The sequence below is a fragment of the Hemitrygon akajei genome, chromosome 7 (genome assembly GCF_048418815.1).
Source record: "Hemitrygon akajei chromosome 7, sHemAka1.3, whole genome shotgun sequence".
Taxonomy (NCBI): domain Eukaryota; kingdom Metazoa; phylum Chordata; class Chondrichthyes; order Myliobatiformes; family Dasyatidae; genus Hemitrygon; species Hemitrygon akajei.
The window spans coordinates 8605496-8629513 of record NC_133130.1 but is presented as its reverse complement, the minus strand read 5'-3'; the positions used below and the strand labels follow the sequence as shown (position 1 = coordinate 8629513).

The 24018-nt window shown below is 43.0% G+C and overlaps 1 long non-coding RNA gene across 1 annotated transcript; it reads right to left on the bottom strand.

Moving 5' to 3' along the window:
* Window positions 1-2357: 2357 nt before the first annotated feature.
* Window positions 2358-20370, bottom strand: LOC140730201 (uncharacterized). The gene is made up of 3 exons (XR_012099524.1): window positions 18577-20370; window positions 16713-16866; window positions 2358-2773 (listed from the first exon to the last, which is right to left on the bottom strand). It is a non-coding gene; the product is annotated as an uncharacterized lncRNA (long non-coding RNA).
* Window positions 20371-24018: the final 3648 nt, after the last annotated feature.

The window sequence follows — 24018 nt, the reverse complement described above, 5'->3', positions numbered from 1 at the left end:
AGGATAGATAAGTCCCACAGAGGAAAAAATTCTCAAATGGCTAAGGTAGTCAACCATGGCTGATGAAGTTAAGGACTACGAAAAGTCAAGGGAAGGGCATATAAGGTAGCAAAAGTGAGTGGGAAGTTAAATCCAACAAAAGGCAACTAAAAAGCTATAAGATGGGAAAAGATGAAATGTAAGGGCCTACTAGCCAATAATATAAAGAAGGATACCAAAAGATTTTTTTTTCAGTTATATAAAGAGTAAAAGGAAGGTGAGAGTTGATATTGAACCACAGGAAAATGATGCTGGTGAGGTAGTAATCAGAAACATAGAAGTGGCAGATGAACTTAATGAGTACTTTTTACTTTACTTCACTGTGGAAGACACTAGCAGTGTGCTGGAGGTCTGTGAGTGTCAGGAAGCAGGAGTGAGTGCCATTGCTATTACGAAGGAAAAAGTGCGAGGCAAACTCAAAAGTCTTAAGGTGGACAAGTTACCTGGGCTAGATGGACAACATCCCAGAGTCCTGAGAGAGGTTGCTGAAGAGATAACGGATACATTGGTCATGATCCTTCAAGAATCACTTGATTCTGGCATGGTCCCAGAGGACTGGAAGATAGCAAACGTCACTCCATTCTTTAAGAAGGGAGGAAAGCAAAAAAAAAAATCTGGAACAGTTGGGTTGAAGGGCCATTTCTGTCTGTATGACTATGGATTGAAGTGTGAGGTGTGGCACTTCTTGAGACAAAATGTAAAAGGGAGAGTGAACAGTTACTGCCAGAACCATTAACAGTGTTGCCATACAGAGGGTTCTGACAGTTCCAATCCATCGCTCCTTACACAGGTTGCTAGGGTGGCTAGGAAGGGTAAAGCATGCTTGTATTTATTAGAAACATAGAAAACCTACAGCACAATACAGGCCCTTTCGCCCACAAAGTTGTGCAGAACATGTCCCTACTTTAGAAATTACAGGGCTTACCAATAGCCCTCTATTTTTCTGAACTCCATATACCTATCCAAAAGTCTCTTAAAAGACCTTATCATATCCGCCTCCACCACTGTTACTGGCAGCCCATTCCACGCACTCACCACTCTCTGAGTGGAAAACTTACCCCTGACAACTCCTCTGTACCTACTCCCCAGCACCTTAAACCTGTGTCCTCTTGTGGCAACCATTTCAGCCCTGGGAAAAAGCCTCTGACTATCCACATGTTCAATGCCCCTTATCATCTTAGTCAGGGCACTGAGTTCATAGGTCAGTGAGTTATGCAGAGACTGACAAGGTTCTGCAGAACTTTCAAGCCACACACATGATGCTGGAGGAACTCAGCAGGGAAGCAGCATCTAGGCATGGAAGTGAACGGTCGGTGTTTCAAACTGAGACTCTTCATCAGGACTGGAAAAGAAGAGGACAGACGCCGGAACAAAAGGGTATGGGAAGAGGGGAGAAAAGGAGCTGGCAGGTGGGGGTAGGGGAGAAAGAGAATGATGTGAAAATCTGGGAGGTGATAGGTGGAAGAGGCAAAGAGCTGAACGAGATGAAATGTGATAGGAGATATTAAATGGAGGGAGGTGGGAAATAAGAGAGAGACTTGCCCATTAACAATAGTGGTGTTTAACAGAATCTTAGAGAAGTCATACAGGTGTGCAGAGATTGGGGGGGGGGGGCGGGGGGGGGGGAGAGGGCTATTGTGCAGCCAGAAGGGATTTGATTAGTGAGGTGTCTGGTTTAAATCAGCACGTCATGGGTCGACCCTGTTCTATGGATCGGTGACTACACTGGATACAGATCGGTGAGCATATTTCACAATGGGAAAAGATAGGAGATACCCTGAAAGTAATCATTCTCGCTGAGTACCAGCTGTAGGTTGGGCGATAGGTTGTTCAGTGATTGAATTTTGCAGGAGAGGAAAATGGCCACTGGCGCAGAAGGGGAGTTGAGACCTGGCTGAGGGGACGTAAGGAAATTATTACACCAGAGGGTGATGAATCTGTGGAATTCATTGCCACAGACAGCTGCGGAGGTCAGGTTACTGGGGTGGGTATATTTAAAGCAGAGCTTTATAGATCCATGATCAATCAGGACGTCAAAGGATACAGGGAGAAGCCAAGACAATGGAGCTGAGAGGGATAATAAGTCACCAGGATGGACTGGTGGAACAGACCTGATGGGCCAAATGGCCTTCTTCTGCTTCAATGTCTTATAGTCTTGTGATCTTATGGTACAGATCATTCATGGGCCTGGTGAATGGGGGTAGGATTGGAGGGGCCAAGTGGTCTGCACTACTTGTGCTGTCATGTTTCACACCAAGGTCATGAACTAACAGAGGTAAGCAGACACTGCTAAGACTGTGTTCTTTTGCAAAGAATAACTTTATTTTTCAGTTTACCAATTGCTCAATTAATACATTGATGGCAGGTCCTATCTTTTACACCCAGCTAGCTTTTTCACTCAGCTCCATCACTGGTGCTAAGGGTTGACTTCCTGGCTATCCTTGATAATTAAGTTCCGATCAAGGAGGCTGGTCTCTATGCTTTCCAGGAACTGGGTGCCTTGTCAAGGTTATATCCCTGCCCACTGCGCTTCCAATGCCTGGTCTGTTTGAACATCTTGCCGAAAATAGTTTTCATATTAATCGTCTTTGTCAATTACATTGTTCACGGATCCTCCCTCCCCCGTTTTTTTCTTCTGCTTCCGTTTTCCATGTGGTTTTCCCTGGCGGAAATGTTCCATCTTATATTGCCTTTTTTAATTGGGGTTAGCTGCTTTGCAGCCATCGATACATACCTGCAGACAAATGAAAACAAAGATCACTTTCAACACTGTAGTGCCCATTGCATTTCCAGCAAACTTTTAGGAAGAAAACTTGATATTGGACAAAGGAGTCATCTAGAGAGCAATCCCTGCAGAAAGTAGGGAGTGGGGTGGAGGGAGGTACTGAAAGTGTGCTTGTGACGATGGTGGGAGTGATATAAAATGAAGTTCTGGATATGGTTGTATGGGGTGTTTGGTATGGACAAGAGGAACCTGTTATGATGCAGTGAGGGCACAGTTTAAGTGAGAGGTGTATCGGAATTGGTTGACACATATACGTAGATACAGTGAAAATCTTCTCTTGCAAACTGTTCATCTAGATCAGATCATTACGCAGTGTGATGAGGCACTGGGTGTTGACTGCATCCACTTCAGCAAGACATTTGCGAAGGTCCCGGATATGAGTTTGGTCAAAAAGCTTCAGTGACTCGGCATTCAGCATGAGGTAGTAAATTGGAATAGACATTGGTTTTGTGGGAGAAGCCAGAGACTGGTAGCAGATGGTTGCCTCTCTGAATGGAGGACAGTGGCTCATGGTGTGTCACAGGGATTGGTGCTGGGTCAAATGTTGTCTGTCATCTATATTGATGATCTGGATGATAATGTGGTCAACTGGATAAGCGCGTTTATGGATGAAGTAAAGAATGGGGTGCAGTGGACAGTGAGTTAATTCTATCAACGCTTGCAGAGGGATCTGGATCAGCTGGAAAAATGGGCTGAAAATGTCAGGTGGAATTTAATGCAAACAAGTGCAAGGTGTTGCAGTTCAGTAGGACCAACCAGGGAAGGTCTTATACAGAGAAGAGAAGCGTACTGTGGAGTGTGGTAGAAGTGGGAATAGAGGTACATATTTCATTGAAAATAGTGTCAGAGGTAGATAGGGTCGGAAAGAAAGCTTTTGGCACATTGGCCTTCATAACTCAATGTACCGAGTACAGGAAATGGAATGTTATGTTCAACTCGTATAATCTTGTATAATGAACTCCTAATCTGGAGCATTGTAAGCAATTTTGGTTACCTACGTGACTACAGGAAAGATGTAAGCAAGGTTGAAAGAGTACAGAGTAAATTTACAAGGATGTTGTCGCGCCTGGTGGACCTGAGATAGATTAAATGGGTTAGGACAGCATTCTTCAGGATGTAGAAGATTTAAAGGAGATTTGATAGGAGTTTGCTACACTATGAGTGTTATAGATTGTGTATATACAAGTAGGCTTTTTGTACTGAGGTTGGGTGGTGCTTCAACCAGAGGTCATGGGTTAAGCTTGAAAAGGTGAGACATTTAAGAAGCATATGAGGTGAAATTTCTTTGCTCAGAAGGTTGTAAGAGTGTGGAAAGAAGCTACCAGCACAAGTGATGCATGCAAGCTCAATGTCAACCATTTGCAAAGTTTGGTTAGGTACATGGATGGAAGGGGTATGGAGGGCTATGGTCCCAGTGCAAGTAGGCAAATGGTTTTGGAATGGACTAGATGGGCTGAATGGTCTGTTTCCGTGCCGTAGTGTTCTTTAGCTCTCTGCTTATCACCTTTTTGGGGCTGTACTGCAAGCCCCAATGACCAACAGAAATTAGAGCAGGGAGATTGCAAGAAGTATTGGCTTTTGATGGTGGAGCTTTTAACTTTCCTAACCGAGTCTGGGATTGCCATAGTGCTCAAGACTTAGTTTGGGTAGACTTTGTTCAACAATGTTTCCTCGGCCAATATATCGTGGCCTTTTACTGGACAGAAGGTAAGTTTGACCTTCTCCTCGGAAATAGGTCAGGACAAGTGGGTGAGGATCAGGCTGATGATCACTGACATTTGTTGATTTGCTGCAACCATACCATGCAATATACATAAAAATAGACTAAGTTACAATAATAGATACAAAATAAATCAATAATGTCAAGAAGAGCCATTTAGTGAGGTAGTGTTCACGGGATCTTGGACCATTCAGAAATCTGATGGCGGAGATGAAGAAGCTGTTCCTAAACTGTTGAGAGTGTGTGTTTGTTATTTATTTAGAGAAACAACACAGAATGGTCCTTCTGGCCATTTGACCACACCACCCAGAAACCGCAACAATCCCAATTTAACCCTATCCTACTGACGGTACAACTATTACACTGACCAACTAACCTACCACTACGTCTTTGGACTGTGGGAGGAAATAAGAGGACCTTGAGAGAACCCAGCATTTCAGGGGGAAGATGTACAGAGACTCGGCTCCCTGAATTCCTACTTCCTCTCATAGGCCCTTTCAGCTCATGAAACACAGCAATCCGTTTCCCATCTATTTAACCCTAGCTGAATAATAGTACAATTTATAATAATCAACTAACATTCTAACCAGTACATCTTTGGAATGTGTGACGAAACCAGAGCACCTGGAGGAAATCATAACTGTCATTGGAAGAACCTACAAACTCCTTATGGAATGGTACAGTAATTGAACTCCAAGCTCCAGAACACCCCAAAATGAAATAACGTCATGCTAACGACTATGCTACTATTGTGCCTTGAATTGGGATGATGCTCTTGGGCTTTGCGGAAAAAGAGGTAACCTTAACAAATGGAATCCTTGCAAGGTTCACTGCGTAGACTCTTTTTTTCTTTTACATAGCAGTCTTCTCCCCAATAAACTTTCACACCCTGACTAATGAAGAACTTATCAACTTCCACCTCAAATACATACAACAACTTTGCTTCCTCAGCTGCCCGTGACAATGAATTCCACAGATTCACCACTCTCTGGCAAAACAAGTTCCTTCTAATCTTGTAATATTGTATGGAACTGTTCCTGTCCGTGTACCTGTCCAAATGTCCTTGTATTTGAACTAATATCTCATTAAACCCTTCCTGTCCAAATGTCCTTGTGTTTGATGTAATATCTCACTAAAACCATTCCTGTCCATGTGCCTGTCCAAATGTCCTTGTGTTTGACCTAATATCTCACTAAACTAATGTTGAAATACAATGTTGGAAAGCATATAGTCATGCACTTTGGTGGAAGAAATATACAGGCAGACTATTATATAGATGGGTGGAGCATTCAAAATGCAGAGATGTAAAGGGACTTGGGAGTCCTTGTGTAAAATACCTGAAATGTTAACCTCCAGGTTGAGTCAGTTGTGAAGAAGGCAAATGCAATATTGACATTCATTTCTAGAGGTATAGAACATAAGAGCACGGACGTGATGTTGAGGCTCTATAAGGCACTTGTGAGACCACACTTGGAGTATTGTGTGCAGTTTTGGGCTCCTTATTTTAGAAAGCATATAATGACATTGGAGAGGGTTCAGAGAAGATTCACGGGAATGATTCTAGTAATGAAAGGGTTCCCGTATGAGGAACATCTGGCAGCTTTTGAGCTGTATTTCCTGGAGTTCAGGAGAATGAGGGGGGATCTAATGGAAAATTCTGAACATTCAAAGGCCTGAACAGATTAGATAAAGCAGTTATTTCACATGGTAGGTGACTCCAGGACAAGAGAGCATGACCTCAAGATTGAAAGACGTCCTTTTAGAACTGAGATGCGGAGAAGTTACTTCATTCAGAAGGTGGTAAATCTGTAGAATTTGTTGCCACGAGCGGCTGTGGAGGCCAGGTTATTGGATATATTTAAGGCAGAGATAGAGAGGTTCTTGATTAGCCAGGGCATCAAAAGGTATGGGGTGTGGGGACTGGGGATGACTGGAAGAATTAGATCAGCCCGATTGAATGGCAGAGAGGCCTCAATGGGCAGAATGGCCAGCTTCTGCTCCTATATCTCATGGTCTTATGGTGTAAACAGTTCCCATCCATGTAGCTGTCCAAATGTCCTTCTGTTTGACCTAATACCTCGCTAAACGGTTCCCATCAAATGTCAGAGTGTTGGAACTAGTATCAATATTCTTACACATAAAGTGTGAAAGAGAGATGAGAGTGGATTTTGGACCACTGGAAAACAATGCTGGAGAGGTAGTAATGGGGAACAATGTAATAGAGGACGAACTGAATAAATATTTTGCATCAGTCTTCACGGTGTAAGACACTAACAGTATGGTAGAAATTCCAGATATTGGGGGCATGGAATGTGTGAAGTTACTATAACTATAACTATAGAGAAGGTTCTTGGGAAACTGAAAGGAACTGATAGATGGATAGTATAGCAAGTAGTCACACCAAGGCTTCGGGAGACAGATAAGTGGGTAACAGTCAGGGAAGGGAAGGGCAAGACTCAGATACTTGAGAGTAACCCTGTGGCTGTCCAGCCTGAACAATAATTAATTCTGTTTGAGTACTGTTGGTGGGTGGGGGGGGGATGGCCTACCTGGGGGAAGCAACATTGGCCACGCGTCTGGCACAGAGTTTGGCCCTGTGACTCAGAAGGGTAGGGAAAGGAAGAGGATGGCAGCAGTGATAGGGGACTCTATAGTTAGGGAGTCAGACAGACGATTCTGTGGAAACAAGAAAGAAACTAGGATGGTAGTTTGCCTCCCAGGTGCCAGGATCCGGTATATTTCAGATTGCGTCTACGATATCCTGCAGTGGGAAGGAGAACAGACAGTGGTTGTGGTATATATTGGTACCAATGACATAGGTAGGAAAAGGGAGGAGATCCTGAAAACAGACCACAGGGAGTTAGGAATAAAGTTGAGAAGCAGGACCACAAAGGTAGTAATCTCAGGATTACTGCCTGTGCCACATGACAGTGAGTATAGGAGTAGAATAAGGTGGAGGATAAATGCATGGCTGAGGGATTGGAGCAGGGGGCAGAGATTCAGATTTCTGAATCATTGGGACCTCTTTTGGGGCAGGCGTGACCTGTACAAAAAGGACGGGTTGTACTTGAATCCCGGGGGACCAATATTGTGATGGAGAAGTTTGCAAAGGCTGTTGGGGAGGGTTTAAACTGGAATTGCTGGGAGGTGGGAACTGAATAGAAGAAATGCAGGAAGAGGCGGTTGGCTCACAAATAGAGAAAACTTGTAGAAAGTGCAAGAGGGAAGATAGGCAGGTGATGGAGAAGGGACGTATTCAGTCCGATGGTTTGAGATGTGTCTATTTCACTGCAAGGAGTATTATGAACAAAGCGGATGAGCTTAGAGCATGGATTAGTAACTGGAGCTATGATGTTGTGGCCATTACAGAGACTTGGATGGTGCAGGGGCAGGAATGGCTACTTCAAGTGCTAGGCTTTATATGTTTCAGAAAGGATAGGGAGGGAGGCAAAAGAGGTGGGGGCATGGCACTGTTGATCCGAGATAGTGTCATGGCTACACAAAAGATATGTCATTGAGGGGTTGTCTACTGAGTCTCTGTGGATGGAGATTGGGAACAGGAAGACTCAATAACTCTACTGGGTGTTTTTCATAGACCACCCAATAGTAACAGGGACATCGAGGAGCAGATAGGGAGACAGATTCTGGAAAGGTGTAATAACAGGGTTGGTATGATGGGAGATTTTAATTTCCCAGATATTGATTGGCATCTCCCCAGAGCAAGGTGCTTAGATGGCGTGGAGTTTGGTAGGTATGTTCAGGAAGGTTTCTTGACACAATATGTAGATAAGCCTACAAGAGGAGAGGCTGTACTTGATTTGGTATTGGGAAATGAATCTGGTCAGGTGTCAGATCTCTCAGTGGGAGAACATTTTAGAGATAGTGATCACATTCTATCTCCTTTACTATAGCATTGGAGAGGGGTAGGACCAGGCAAGTTAGGAGAGAGTTTAAGTGGAGTAAGGGGAAATATGAGGCTACCAGGCAGGAACTTGGAACATAAATTGGAAACAGATGTTGTCAGGGAAATATACGGCAGAAATGTTGCAAACGTTCAGGGGACATTTGCATGGAGTTCTACATAGCTACATTCCAAAGAGACAGGATGGTATGGAACCGTGGTGTACAAGGGCTATTGTAAATCTAGTCAATAAGAAAAGAAAAGCTTATGAAAGGTACAAAAACTAGGTTATGATAGAGATTTTGAAGATTATAAGGCTAGCAAGAAGGAGATTAAGAATGAAATTAGGAGATCCAGAAGCAGTCATGAGAAGGCCTTGGCAGACAGGATTAAGGAAAACCTCAAGGCATTCTACAAGTATGTGAATAGCAAGAGGAAAAGACATGAGAGAATAGGACCAATCAAGTGTGACAGTGGAAAAGTGTGTATGGAACCAGAGGAGACAGCAGAGGGACTTAATGAATACTTCCCTTCAGTATTCACTACGGAAAAGGAACCTGGTGATTGTAGGGATGATTTACAGTGGACTGAAAAGCTTGAGATTATAGATATTAAGAAAAAGGATGTGCTGGAGGTTTTGGAAAGCATCAAGTTGGACAAGTCACTGGGACAGGATGAGATGTACCCCAGGCTACTGTGGGAGATGAGGGAGAAGATTGCTGAACCTCTGTTGATGATCTTTGCATCATCAATGGGAATGGGAGAATTTCCAGAGGATTGGAGGGTTGCAGATGTTGTTCCCTTATTTAAGAAATAGAGTAGGGAGAGCCCTGGAAATTATAGATCAGTGAGTCTTACTTCAGTGATTGGTAAGTTGATGGAGAAGATCCTGAGAGGCAGGATTTATGAAAATTTGGAGAGGCATAATATGATTAGGAATTGTCAGCATGGCTTTTTCAAAGGCAAGTTGTGCCTTATGAACCTCACTGAAATTTTTGAGGATGTGACTAAACACATTGATGAGGGTAGATCAGTAAAGGTAGTGTATATAGATTTCAGCAAGGCATTTGATAAGGTACCCCATGCAAGGCTTATTGAGAAAGTAAGGAGGCATGGGATCCAAGAGGACATTGCTTTGTGGATACAGAACTGGCTTGCCCACAGCAGCCGAAGATTGGATGCAGACAGGTCATATTCTGCATGGAGGTCTGTGACCAGTGGTGTGCCTCAGAGATCTGTTCTGGGACCCCTACTCTTTGTGATTTTAACAAATGACCGGGATGAGGAAGTGGAGGGATGGGTTAGAAAGTTTGCTGATGACACAAAGGTTGGGGGTCTCATCAATTGTGCGGAGGGCTGTCAGAGGTTATAGCGGGACATTGATATGATGCAAAACTGGGCTGAGAAGTGGCAGATGGAGTTCAACCCAGATGTGTGAGGTGGTTCATTTTGGTAGGTCAAAGATGATGGCAGAATATAGCGTTAATGGTAAGACACTTGGCAGTGTGGAGGATCAGAGGGATCTTGTGGTCTGAGTCCATAGGACACTCAAAACTGCTATGGAGTTTTGTGGTTAAGAAGGCATACAGTGCATTGGCCTTCATCAAACATGCGATTGAGTTTAAGAGCCGAGAGGTAATGTCATAGCTATATAGGACCCTGGTCAGTCTCCACTTGGAGTACTGTGCTCAATTCTGGTCGCCTCACTACAGGAAGGATGTGGAAACCATAGAAAGGGTGCTGAGGAGATTTACAAGTATGTTGCCTGGATTGGGAAGCATGCTTTATGAGAATAGGTTGAGTGAACTCGGCCTTTTTTCCTTGTGCGGCGGAGGATGAGAGGTGACCTGACAGTGGTGATGACGAGAGGCATTGATCATGTGGAAAGTCAGAGTCTTTCTCAACGGGCTGAAATGGCTAGAATGAGAGGGAACAGCTTTAAGGTGCTTGTAGGTAGGTACAGAGGAGATGTCAGGGGTAAGTTTTTTTATGCAGAGGGTGGTGTGTGCATTGAATAGGCTGTCAGCAAGAGACTCCTGGATTGGTACATGGAGCTTAGAAAAATAGAGGGCTCTGGGTAACCGTAGATAATTTCTATAGTAAAAAGACGTTTGGCATGCCTTTGTGGGCTGTAGGCTTTCTATGTTTCTATGTCTGAAGATGGATAAGTCACCTGGACGAGAAGGTGTACAACCTAAGGTTCTGAAAGAGTTGGTGGAAGAGATCATGGAGGCATGTGTAATGATCTTTCAACAATCGCTAGTTTCTGGGATGGTTCTGGAAGATTGGAAAATTCCAAATTGTTACACCATTCTTCAAAATGGTAGAGGCAGAAGAAAGATAACTATAGGCCAGTTAGTCTGATCTCAGTGGTTGCGAAGATGATGGAGTCAATTATTAAGGATGCGTTCTCAGCATACTTGGAGGCACATGATAAATTAGGCCACTGTCGACATGGTTTCCTCTAGGGAAAAACATTGCCTGACAAATTTGGTGGAATTCTTTGAAGAACAAACAAGACAAAGGAGAACTGGTTGATGATGTGTCTTTGGATTTTCAGAAGGCATTTGACCAGGTGACAAATATGAGGCTGATTTTCAAGTTACGAGCCTATTATATTACAGGGAAGATTCTTGCATGGATACAGCAGTGGCTGATTGGCAGCAGGCAAAGAGTGGGACTAAAGGGAGCAAACATGAGGAAATCTGCAGATGCTGGAAATTCAAGCAACACACACAAAATGCTGGTGGAACGCAGCAGGCCAGGCAGCATCTATAGGAAGAAGTACAGTCGACGTTTCGGGCTGAGACCAGTTGCTTGGATGTGTCAGTAGCACAAAAAAATCTGTGGAGAAACTCAGCAGGCCAGGCAGAATCTATGTCCCTGCATCTGAAACCGGTTAAAGTGGGCAGTACAGTAGTACAGCGCTTTACATGATGGCGATCACCAATTACGCTTCAATTCCCAACTCCGCCAGGAAGGAGCTTCAACATTCTGCGCGTGGCCGTGTGGGTGTTCCGGTTTCCTCCCACATTCTGAAAATGCACGGATTAGGGTTAATTTGTTGTGGGCATGCTATGGTGCTAGATGGGCTTAGACAGAGTGGACTTGGAGTGGATGTCTCTTAGAACAGAGATGAGGAGGAATTTCTTTAGACAGAAGGTGGTGAATTCATTGCCATAGTAGCTATGGAGTCCAGGTCATTGGGTATATGTAAAGTGGAACTTGAAAGCTTCTGGATTAGTCAGGGTTATGTAGAGCAGGCAGAAGAATGGGGCTGGTGGGGCTAATAAAAGGCCGCACTGGGAGCACCGGACGCAGTATATCACACCAGCTGACTCACAGGTGAAGTGTCACCTCCAGGTGAGGTGACCCGACGCAGACTGGGAGACCGTTATGCTGAACGCCTACACTCTGTCCGCCAGAGAAAGTAGGATCTCCCAGTGGCCACACACTTTAATTTCATGTCCCATTCCCATTCTGATATGTCTATCCATGGCCTCCTGTACTGTCAAGATGAAGCCACACTCGGGCTGGAGGAACAACACCCTATATTCTGTCTAGGTAGCCTCCAAGCTGATGGCAAGAACATTGATTTTTCTAACTTCCGTTAATCCCCCCTCCCCTTCATACCGCATCCCTTATTTATCTATCTATCTATCTATCTATCTGTTTATTTATTTATTTATTTCCCATCCCTCCCCCTTTTTTCATTTTCTCTCTCTGTCCCTCTCACAATCACACCTTGCCTGCTCTCCATCTCCCTTTGGTGCTCTCCTCCCCTTTCTTTCTCCCTACACCTCCCATCCCATAATCCTTTCCCTTCACCAGCTGTGTATCCCTTTTGTCAATCAACTTTCCAGTTCTTAGCTTCACCCCTCCCCCTCTGGTCTTCTATCATTTCAGATCTTCCCCGTCCCATCCCACTTTCAAATCTCTTACTATCTTTTCTTTCAGTTAGTCCTGACGAAGGGTTTTGGCCCTAAACATCGACTGTACTTCTTCCTATAGATGCTGCCTGGCCTGTTGCATTCCACAAGCATTTTGGGAATAAGGGGACTGCAACAGATTTGGAGAATGGGCAGAGAAATGGCAGATGGAATACAATGTTGGGAAGTGTTCGGGCTTGCACTTTGGTCGAAGTAATGGAAGGGTTCTGACCGAGGGTGTCGGCCCGAAACGTCGACAGTGCTTCTCTCTATAGATGCTGCCTGGCCTGCTGTGTTCCACCAGCATTTTGTATGTGTTGCTTGAATTTCCAGCATCTGCAGATTTCCTCGTGTTTGCTAATAAAAGGGCTGACTGTTTTCTAAATGGAGAGGAAATGAAAAAACGGAGGTGCAAGGGGACTTGAAAATCAATGTGCAGGGATCCCCCAAAGGTCAATTTGCAGGTTGAGTTTGTGGTGAGGAAGGAAAATGCAATGTTAGCATTCATTTCAAGAGCACTAGAATATAAAAGCAAGGATGTAATGTTGAGATTTTAGAAAGCCTCACTTGGAGTATTGTGGGCAGTTGTGCACCCCTTATCTCAGAAAGAATATGCTGAGACTGGCGAGGGTTCAGAGGAAGTTTGTGAAAGTGATTCCAGGTTTGAATGGCTTGTCATATGAAGAGGTCTGATGGCTTTGGGCATGTATTCACTACAATTCAGAAGAATGAGCGGTGATCTCATTGAAATCTATTGAATGATGAATGGCCTTGATATTGTGGCTGTAGAGAGGATGCTTCCTTTGGCGGGAGAGCCTAAGACCAGAGTATACAGCCTCAGATTAGAGAGGCATGGTGCTGGAGCAGAGGTGAGGAAGAACCTCTTTAGCCAGAGAGTGGTTAATATGTGGAATTCTTTGCCATAGGCAGCTGTGGAGACCAAGTCTTTATATATATTTAAAGCAGAGGTTGATAGATTCTTGACTGGACAGGGCATGAATGGATACGGAGAGAAGGCTGGAGATGGGGCTTTGAGGAAAATTGGTTCAGCCATGATGAAATTGGTGGAGCAGACTCAATGAGCCAAATGGCCTATTTCTGCTCCTTTATTTGTGGTCATGAGGTCTAAACTGTTCCTGTTTCAACGATCCTTCTGTTTGATCTACTATTGTACTCAGTGATTCCTGCCAATATATCTGTCCAAATGTCTTTGTGCTTGACCTAATATCTAGCTAAACCACTGAAATGTTAAGAGAGTCATGGAACATTTTAACATGCTGGTCAATTGGGAAAATCAGAATGGCAATGTATCTCAAGGGAGTGAGTTTGTTGAATCCCCCGAGGTGGCTTTTTAAGGTGGTTTGTCATTGAGCATACTGCATTGCATGTTATGTAATGAAATGGAAGCAATTAGGGAGGTAGAGATCACAATATGATTGAGTTCAACTTGAAATTTGATAGGGAGAAATTAAAGTCTGATGTAGCAGTATTTCAGTGGAGTAAAGAAATTACAGTGGTATGAGAGAGGACTTGGCCAAAATAAATTGGAAGGAGCTGCTGGCAGGGATGTCAGCAGAGCAGCAATGGCCTGAGTTTCTGGGGAAAATAAGGAAGGTGTAGGATAGATGTATTCCAAAGACAAATAAATACTCTAATGACAAAATAGTACAACCGTGTCTGACAAGGGGCATTAAACCTAATGTAGAACTGAAAAAGAAGGCATACCATAAACCAAAAATTAGTGGGAAGTCAGAGGATTTGGAAGCTTTTAAAAACATACAGAAAGCAACTAAGAGATTCGTTATAAGGGACAAGCTGAAATATGAAAGCAACCCAGTGAACAATATCAAGGTGGAAAGAAAAAGCTTTGGAGAATGGGCAAGAAAGTGGCCACCAAAATATAATGTTGGAAAATGCATGGTCATGGACTTTGGTAGTAGAAATAAATGTGCAGACTATTTTCTAAACGGGGAGAAAATCCAAACATCTGAGACGCAAAGAGTCTTGGGAGTCCTTGTACAGAGCAACATGAAGGTTAACTTGCAGGTTGAGTTGGTGGCAAGGAAGGCAAATGCAATGTTAGTATTCATTTCAAGAGGTGTAGAATACAAGAACAGGGATATGTTGCTGTGTCTATAAGTCCAATAAGGCATTTGTGAGGCCTCACCTTGAGTATTGTGAACAGTTTTGGGTTCCTCAACTAAGAAAAGTTGTGCTGACATTGGATCGGATTCAGAGGAGGATCACAAGGATGATTGCGGGAATGAAAGGGTTATCATATGAGGAATGTTTGATGACTTTGGGTCTGCACTCGCTGGAATTCAGAAGGATGAGGGCAGGATCTCATTGAAACCTTTCAAATGTTGAAAGGCCAAAACCAGAGTAGATATGGAAAGGATATTTCCCATGATGAGAGAGTCCAGCACAAGAACGCACAGACTCAGAATAGAGGGGTGTCATTTAAAATAGAGATAGGGAGCAATTTCTTTAGTCAGAGGGTGGTAAATTTGTGGAATCTGCTACCACAGGCAGCTGTGGAGGCCAGGTTGTTGGGTGTATTTAAGGTTGAGATTGATTGGTTCTTTCAATCCATGAAGCCATGGAATCAACGGTTACAGAGAGAAGGCTGGGGAATAGGGTTGAGGAGCGATAAAGAAACGGATCAGCCATGATTGAATGGTGGAGCAGACTCGATGGGTCAAATGGCCTAATTCAATTCCTATGTCTCAATGTCATATTGTCTAAACCATTCCTGTTCATGTACCTGTCCAAATGTCCTTGTATTTGACCTAATATCTTACCAAACCGTTCCTGTTTGTGTACCTGTCCAATTATCATTGTTTGATATAATGTCCCACTAAACCATTCCTGCCATGTACCTGTACAAATGTCAGTGTGTTTGACTGAATATTCTACTAAACCATTCTCGTCCAGATACCTGTCCACATGTTCCTTAAACCTACAGTTTTCCAACACGACCTATGAGGGAAAAAAACCCTTGCCTCCAATGTCCTCTTTAAAATCCTATCCTTCCCATCTTCAACCTATGTCCTCAAGTTATAGACTCATACCTTCCCCATCCTGGGAAAAAACTGACTGGGTCCAGAGGAGATTGACGAGAATGATTTTGGGAATAAAGTGGTTACTATGTGAGGAGTGTTTGATAGCATGTGAATCTAGGCTTGCTGGATTTCAGAAGAATGAGGGGCAGGAGGGGGGTTGTCTCTTTGAAACCTTTCAAATATTGAACAGCCTAGATAGAGTGGATGTGAAGAGAAAGTTTCTAATATTGGCAGAGTCCAGGTCCAGAGGGCACAGTCTCAGAATACAAGGACATCTTTTCAGAACAGAGATCAGTGAGAATCTCTTTCGCTGGAGGGTACTGAATCTGTGGAAATTGTTCCATCAGGCAGCTATGGAGGCAAAGTCATGGTATTGGAAGTGGAGGCTGATAGTTTCTTGATTAGTCAGGACACCAAAGGGAGAAGGAGGGAAAATGAAGTTGAGAGCAACAATAAATCAGACATGATGGAATGGCAGAGCAGGCTTGATGGGCTGAATGGCCTAATCCTGCTCCTCTATCTTATGGACTTCCTATGCCTTTGGTAACATTATAAACCTCTATAAGGTTATCCGTCAGACACCTTTGCTCAAGGCAACATGGTTTCTTCTGCACACACCCTAGCTAAATCCCAAGCTTCCAACACACAGGTCTGGTCTTACCAATGTCCTGTACATCTGTAAAATTATGTCCCAACCTTTGTATTGAGTGTCCAGTTCAATGAGGGTAATCCTGAGAGTAAATACCAACAACACAAGAGATTCTGAGATGCTGGGATCGCGAGCAAAACTCACAAAATGATGGAGCATCACAGCAGCTAGGCAGCATCTATGGGAATGAATAATCAGTCGATGTTTCAGGCTGTGACACTTCATGGGGACGTGAAAGGAACAGGGAAGAAATCAAACTAAGTAGGAGAATAAGCCAGAGGCTGATGGGGTGATGGGGAGGGTGGGTGAAGTGGGAAGCTGGGAGGTGATAAGTGGGAAAGGTGAAGGCTGAAGAAGACATCTGATATGAGAGGAGAGTGGACCATGGAGGAAAGTGAAGAAAGGGGGAAGATCCACAGGTGAGGGGTGCACTAAAATGAAGACAATTGGAAATGTAAAGTTCAGGAGAGAAGAAAAGACCTGGGGGAGGCGAGGGTCTGCAGGAACTCAGTCAGTCAGGCAACATCTATGGGAGGGAATAAAGAGTCAATGTCTGGGACCAGGGGCACACCGTGTTCTTTGTCTGCAATCGTGGCCAACAGAGGCTTTGGCTTCACTGCAACTTACCATCATCTCCTCAAATACGGACAGATCGGTGCATTTTTTTTCCATTACGCAATTCAGCAAATCACCAGACACAGCCCACAGAGTAAACAGAACAGGCAAGAGAACTCTCCATATCGACAGCCACATCATAAGCAGAAGACAGGATCAGCAGTGTCTACGAGGTTAAAAAATAAAGCATTCGTCATTAACCCCTCCGTTCCAGTGCCCTGTGACACAGACTGTATTCCCACTGACATTAAACCAGCACCCTTACACCATCCTTCAGTGACCCCTCTCTTCCAGCACTCTGTGTCTCTGATGGTATTCCGATTGATGATAATCCAGCACCCTCACAATGTCCATCAGTAACTTCTCTGCCCCAGTGTACTGTGTCACTGATTGACATTAACTGAGCTCCCTCACACTATCTGTCAGTGACTCCTGCTAACTAGCACCCTGTGTCACTTACTGTATCCCCACTGATGTTAATCCAGCTCCCTCAGTGAACCCCACTTCCAGTGCCATATCACAATGAATGTTAATCCAGCTCCCTCAGAGACCCCTCTCACTGACAGAGAGTGAGTAACAGAGAATATTACAGCCCACCTGTGGTAACAACATTTTAACCTACTCCAAGATCAATCTAACCCTGCCCTCCAACATCACCCGGTAATTTTCTATCATCCTGCTGCCCATCGCAGGGTCTCTTAGATCACCCGATTGTAACTGCCCCTACTACCACCCTTGGTGACACATTCCACACACCCACCACTCTTTGTGTAAAAAAAACCTCCGATACCCCTCCCCTATGCTTTCTGTGAATCACATTAAAATCATGCCTTCTTGGTTAAGTGATTTCTGCCCTGGAAAAATGGCTCTGGTTATTCACCCCATCTATACTGTTTATCATCTTGTACACTCCTCTCAAGTCACCTCTCACCCTCCTTCACTCCAGAGAGAAAAATCTCAACTTGATTAGCCTATCCTCATAAGACATGCTCTGTAATCCAGGCAGCACCCTTGTAAATCTCCTCTGCACACCCTCTAAAGCTTCCAAATCCTTCCTACAATGAGACGACTAAAGCTGAACACAATACCCCAAGTGTGACCTCCCCAGGGTTTTATAGAGCTGCAACACCACCTTGAGTTTCTTGAACTCAAGCTACTGGCCAACACACCATATGCTTCCTTAACAACTCTTTTGATTCAGGCAGCAAGTTTATAGATGTGGACAACAAGATCCCTCTGTTCATCCAACCTCCCAAAAATCCGGCCGTTAACCCTCCACCATCCAAAGTCAAACACTTCCTATTTTTCTGGGTTGAACTCCATCTGCCACTGTTCAGCCCAGCTCTGCAACCTATCAAAGTCCTGTTGTAACTTATGCCAAACATCTACTCTATCCACAACACACCAATCTTCATGTCATCTGTAAATGTTTTAACACAGTTTGCCACTTCTTCAGCCCCATCATTTATAAATATCAGAAAGAGCAGGAATCTCAGAACAGATCCCTGTGGAAAACGACCGGTCACCGACCTCCAGGCGAACACCACAAAAATATATGCAAGTTGGCGTTGCGATTCATATCGCCAATGTATGGCAGCTCAGAAAAGTGCTCACAATTCACAGTGAGAACATGAACTGATGGGACCTCGAAAGCAAGTCCACAGGCTGTGAAGTCAGTCCAGTACTGTGTGGTGGTGTATAGCACCAAACTGCGGCAGCTCACAATACTATCAGATATTCTACTAGATAATCCCCTTGTGAACTACCATCACTACAAATCACAGCCTGTACTTTCCCTTTGAGAAACATACTTTTGAACGGTCTAAACAAACTAGCAATTCAGCAACCTTCGCTCTCATGAATACAGATACCGCACCTTGGAGTAGACGACAGGAGACAGGTGAGAGAACGCGCTGGGTCCGGCTTTAAACCATCGGGATCCTGGACTGGCTTCAAAGTTCAAAGTTCGAAGTACAATTTATTAACAAAGTAAGTAAATCATACACAACCTTGATAATCATTTTCTTGTAGGCCCCCACAGGAAAACAAATACAGTGGCAAGCATTTGGTCCATATCGACAGACAAGGAAACTCATCAAACTCAACAACAGTTTTATTGTGATAAACATTAAAACAGACCGGGCACCATGACCCAGAGATAGAGCAGCTCCATCTCATAGACCAGGGAGGGAACCATCACACACCCTGGTCACATGTCATTTCCTTGCATTTTCAGAAGGTATCTGATAAGGTGCCACACGAGGCTGCATAACAAGATAAAATCCCGTGGCACCACAGGACAGATACTGCGGGGATAGAGGAAATGCTGACAGGCAGGAGGCAGTGCATGGGAATAAAAGGGGGCCTTATTCAGTAACTAGTGGTGCAGCTGGACATTGACAATTCAAAAAAATGAGCCAAAAAGTGGCAGATGGAATACGATATTGGGAAATGTATGGTAATTCATTTTGGTAAAAGGAACAATAGTGTGGACTATTATCTAAATGGGGAGAAAATTCAAACATCAGATGTGCAAAGGGACTTAGGAGTCCTCATTCAAGACGACCAGAAGGTTAATTCAAAGGTTGTGCTGTGGTAAAGAAGGCAAATGCAATGTTGGCATTTATTTCGAGGGGAATAGAATATAAAAGCAAGGAGATAGTGCTGAGACTTTATAAGACACTAGTCAGGCTGCACTTGGAGTATTGTCAACTGTTTTGGGGCTCATATCTCAGAACAGATGTGTTGTCATTGGAGAGAATCCAGTGGAGGTGCACAAGGATGATTCTGGGAATGAAGGGGTTAACATAGGAGGAGCAGTTGGCAGCTTTGGGCCTGTACTCACTGGAATTTAGAAGAAATGCGGGGTTATCAGATTGAAACCTGCTGAATCTTGAAAGAACTAGATAAAGTTAATGTGGAGAGGATGTTTCCTAGGTGGGGGTGTCCAGAAGTAGACGGCACAGTCTCAAAATTGAGAGGCAACTGTTCAGAACAGAAGCAGGGAGGATTTTTTTTTAGCCAGAGAGTAGTGAATCTGTGGAATGTTCTGCCACAGGCTGCAGTGGAGGCCAAGGCCAGTGGTACATTTAAAGTGAAAATTGATTATTTTCTAATTGGTCAGGGCATCAAATGTTATGGCGAGAAGGAAGATTTATGGGGTTGAGTGGCACTCAGGATCAACCATGATGGAATGGCAGAGTAGACTCGATGGATTGAATGGCCTAATTCAGCTCCGACGTCTTATAGTCTTACAATTACAGTTAGGGTGACCCACAAATACACAAGCCAATAACTGTTTAATTGAACTTAAAATGTTACAAATGAATGAACTTCCCACTGTAATCCCTCGACCACATTTTAACACAAAACAATAAACAATGCTGGTCATTAGAAATACAGGGCGGGCTGTTGACCACGCTCCCTCCCCCAGAGCATCACAATGCATAGAATTCATGAAAGTCCAGTGTGTAAAAGCAGACAGATCATGTCAATAATAAAATAATGAACAAATAATACATAGAACATGAACTGCAGGGAACCCGAAAGTGAGACCGCAGTCCAGCACTGAGGTGAGTGAAGGCGGTTACGGCGCCGTTTTGCACACTGGACGTCAGTCAGTCTTTGTTCCGTTCTTTGTGGATATTATTGTATTTCTTTGTTTTCCTGTGGACCTGCAAAAATGAAAATGAATCTTAAGGTTGTATATGGTATAGAAACTTGGACAATGGATGCGCTTTGAACTTTTGAACCCTCTGCCTTCTTTTCATCTGCGTTGCCAAGATCACATAGATCTCGTGCCTCCCAGCTTTCTTATTGACCCTACTAAGGGAACCTTATCAAACGCTGTACTAGAAGCCTTATACAGTCCACCACAGCCACAGCTCTACCTTCATCAATGTGCTTTGTCACATCCTCAGAGAATTCATTCAGGCTCATGAGACATGAGCTGCCCCTCACAAAGCCATGCTGACTATCCCAAAGTCAGACTATGTTTTTCCAAGTGCTCATAAACCTTCTCATCACCTCGTTGTGCTCTATGTTCTAAAAGCTCAAGGGTGAACTGGCGGAGCATGAAGCTGTTCGGGATCTGGATGGACTAATTAACTTAGCTATCCGACTTGATAATTGGATGTCAGAACACCAGCGAGAGTGTTGCGGTAAATTCCCCAGATATGACCACTTCTAACTCTGATCTTCACCCACATTTTCTACTCATCCAAGTACCTCATTGCAAATGTCCATTGCAAACAAGTGACCCCTGGAGAGAGGTGAGAGAGAGAGGGTATGTGAGTGAGGGACGGAGAGAGAGAGGGAGGGGGAGGGGGAGTGCAGGAGGGAGACGGGGAAGGACTGGGACTTTATGGCAGAGATGCTGGACACTTTTGACTTTTTTGTAGAAGTCAGGAAAATCCAAGGGCTATCTGCTAGAGGGCAAACTTTGTCTGTTCAAAAGTTACCTCCTAGTTCTATGACATCTGGGGTATATTTGCTCTCTTTATTGGCCAGGACCACAAGGAACCGGCCCCTCAGGTATTTTTTAGACAGCAGTTCCACCGGTAATTTTTTAGATCTGGGTGTGGTCTGACAAAGGTGAGTCTCAATTTCCAAGTTAGATCATCCTTTGCCAGTCACCACTCTTGAGGGTAGACCATTTGAGCCAGAAAATGTGTGTCATGCTCGTGCTCCCTTTGCTTTTGGATAGGGAACCATTCTGAACTGCTTCGAGTTCACCTTGTCCTTTCCCCTGCGATCAGCGATGTGTGCTTTGCCCACTGCTCTACTTTCTCTACACCCATGAATGTGCAGCTAGACAGAGCTCAAATGCCATCCATAATTTTGCTGATGATATCACCATTGTAGGCAGAATCTCAGATGGTGACAAGAGGGCGTACAAGCTGGAGCTTGTATGCCCTCTGGAGTGGTGTCATAGCAACAACCTTGCACCCAATGTCAGTAAGACCAAAAAACTGAGTGTAGGCTTCAGAAAGGGTAGGATGAGAAAACACACACCAAAGAGGGATCTGAAGAGGAGAGAGAGATCAACTTCATGTTTCTGGGTGTCAATATATCTGAGGACCTAACCTGGACCCAACATATTGATGCAGGTATAAAGAAGGTAAGACAGTGACTATATTTCATTGGGTGTCTGAGGAGATTTGGTGTATCAAATCGTTTCCAAAATCGTTTAATATTTTCAATAAACTAGGAATAGATTCCTCAGGATTCGAAATATAAACTAAGAGATCGTCAGCATAAAGGGCGAACTTATGAACAATCCCATTTATGAGAATTCCATGAATATCCTTAGCTTCACAAAGTGCAATAGCCAAGGGTTCCAGCACCAAATTAAATAACAAAGGACTTAATGGACATCCTTGTCTCGTACTCTGCGAAAGCCAAAGAAAAGGAGATCTGCAATTATTAGTAATAACAGTAGCAATCGGGCTTTTATGTATCATTCTGATCCACTTATTAAAATTAATACCAAAGCCAAATTTCTCTAAAACATTAAATAAGTGTTTCCATTCAACTCTGTCAAATTCCTTTTCAGCATCGAGAGAGACAACACATTGAGGAGACTTAGAAAAGGATGAAAATATAACACAACAGTCTCCAAACATTAGAGAAGGAATAACAGCCCTTTACAAGATCTGCCTGGTCTTGAAAGATAATTTTAGCTAGAATATTCTCCAGCTGATTAGCCATTGCTTTTGAAAAAAATTTAGCATCCCTATTTAATAGTGAAATAGATCTATCTGAAGCACAATCAGTAGGGTTGCTATTTTTTTAAAGAATTAAATAAATAGAAGCTTCATAAAATATGGGAGGTAACTCTCCTATCAAAAAAGAATCTTTAATAGACAGTAGGTGCAGGAGTAGGCCATTCAGCCCTTCTAGCCAGCACCGCCATTCACTGTGATCATGGCTGATCATACACAATCAGTACCCCATTCCTGCCCTCTCCCCATATCCCTTGACCCCGCTATCTATAAGAGCTTTAAGCATATCTTTAAGCATTTCCAACATATATGAAGAAAGCAGTTTTTCAAATTTTTTATAAAATCCTACAGAATAACCATCCAGTCCAGGAGCTTTACCAGATTGCATTGAAAAAATAGCTTTCTGAATTTTATTTTCAGTAATAGGAGCATCAAGAATTTGTTGATCTTCAACAGAGATTCAAGGAAAATCAATCTTTTGTAAAAAGGCATTCATTTTAGAAGAATCAACTGGAAACTGAGATTCATAAAGTTCAATATAAAAATCTTGAAAAATTTTATTATCTTCATAATTACTTGCTAAACTACCATCTCCCTTATGAATTTTTAAAATTTGTCTTTTAGCTCTAGCTGCTTTTAATTGAGATTCTAATAGCTTATTATTGTTATCTGCAAACACATAAAATAGACTATTCAATTTAACCAAATTTCTTTCAATAGGATAAGTTAATAATAATTTATGTTGTGACTCGAGTTCAACTCTTTGTTTGAATAAATCAATGTTAGGAAAGATTGCATAAATATTATCCAAGTCTTTAATTTGTTTGGAAATCTTATCTAACTCTATTTTTGTCTGTTTCTTAAGCTTAGCTAAATAGGAAATTATCTGACCACACAAATATGCTTAAGTGTATCTCATACAATCAATTTCGACACATCTCCCATATTATTAAAAAGAAAATAATCTTTTATCTGAGTCTCAATAAACTTGACAAAGTCCGAACTTCGTAATAAATTTTCTGGAAAACGCCAAGGCAAATTTGCAATAAAAACATCATTCAATTCAAAAGCTAAGCTTAAAGGCACATGATCTGAAAGAACTAGAGCATGTTTGTCTGTTTTTGTCTATTTTTGTCATGCTCTGGAACACCGTAATGGGAAAAAATTACAAAAGAGATAACTAAAATTATTCCTACAGTTAATCCTATAACTCAAAACTAACCCCAATCCTCCCACCACCCAGAAAAGCCCAAAATTCGGCAAAAAAAAGCCAAAATGGGTCCACATAGAGTAAAAAAGAGAGAGAATTTGCAAGCTGCCCATTTTATAATAGTGATTTTAAAAGCTTTCCTTAATTCCTCCCCCCAGTTACAAAAAAAAATACATACGGCCTTAAAATAGAAAAACCCTGCAGAGGAGAAAAAATGTTTTGCTAAATATAAAAAGCCAGACACTACAAAACAACACACCACCCTATCAAGTCATGTTAACTGGTTCTTCTGCCAACTTAGATGCCTTGCTTCTAACTAATATATATGCAATTTAAGTATCAATTTACTTTGATGTCTTCCATTGCTTTACAGAGTATTATTGTT